The 648-nt window shown below is 50.2% G+C and overlaps 1 pseudogene; it reads left to right on the top strand.

Annotated features, from left to right (window-relative positions):
- Positions 1 to 205: 205 nt before the first annotated feature.
- LOC127683930 (uncharacterized) lies at positions 206 to 330 on the top strand (annotated as a pseudogene).
- Positions 331 to 648: the final 318 nt, after the last annotated feature.

Below are 648 nucleotides of genomic sequence, written 5' to 3'. Positions count from 1 at the left end.
TGAGCCTCCATGACCCCTGATTAGTTAATTGTGTGATATATTTTCTTGTGGTATAGTTGACTCCTCCTGCTCCAACAATCCTTTCTTACCCTTTGCTGCAGACTTTTCTGAGCAGCACCTGATGCTTGGCTGTGAGTCTCTGCATCCACAGGCTTTATCTAGCATAATCATCAAAACACATATTTAACTAATAAACCTGAGAACCCCTGTCCCTAGAGATGTTGTAGGTGTAGCTGCTGTGACACATATGAGTCAGGAGGTGGTGGAGAGAGGCTGTAAGTGCTCAGTGTTCTGACCTGTGAACATCTGAATGATTAGTTACCTAACACTCCCTTAAAACAAACTCACAAAACCGAGACACCACCAATGGGGCGCGAGGAGCCAGGACAGGGAGCTAGCCCGAGAGAGCACCAGTTGGTGCCATATATGCCCAGAAGGCCTTCCAGGATGAAGAGCAAACAGAAGACTAGAAGAACCCTGCCTGGGGCCACAGTGGGTGAGCAGGAGATAAATGAGCATCACAGGGGGCCACTCAGGTAGACTAAGGAGAGGAGCAAGCACTAGACCATGGGGCCCAGGCAGGGAGCTTGCCTGAGATGACTACCAGTCCAACCCCATGCAGACCTGGGGAGGAGCAGACCAGACCAT

The sequence above is a fragment of the Apodemus sylvaticus genome, chromosome 4, assembly GCF_947179515.1.
Source record: "Apodemus sylvaticus chromosome 4, mApoSyl1.1, whole genome shotgun sequence".
Lineage (NCBI taxonomy): Eukaryota > Metazoa > Chordata > Mammalia > Rodentia > Muridae > Apodemus > Apodemus sylvaticus.
The sequence above is the reverse complement of the archived record's forward strand: the minus strand, read 5'-3'. Positions and strand labels throughout refer to the sequence as shown.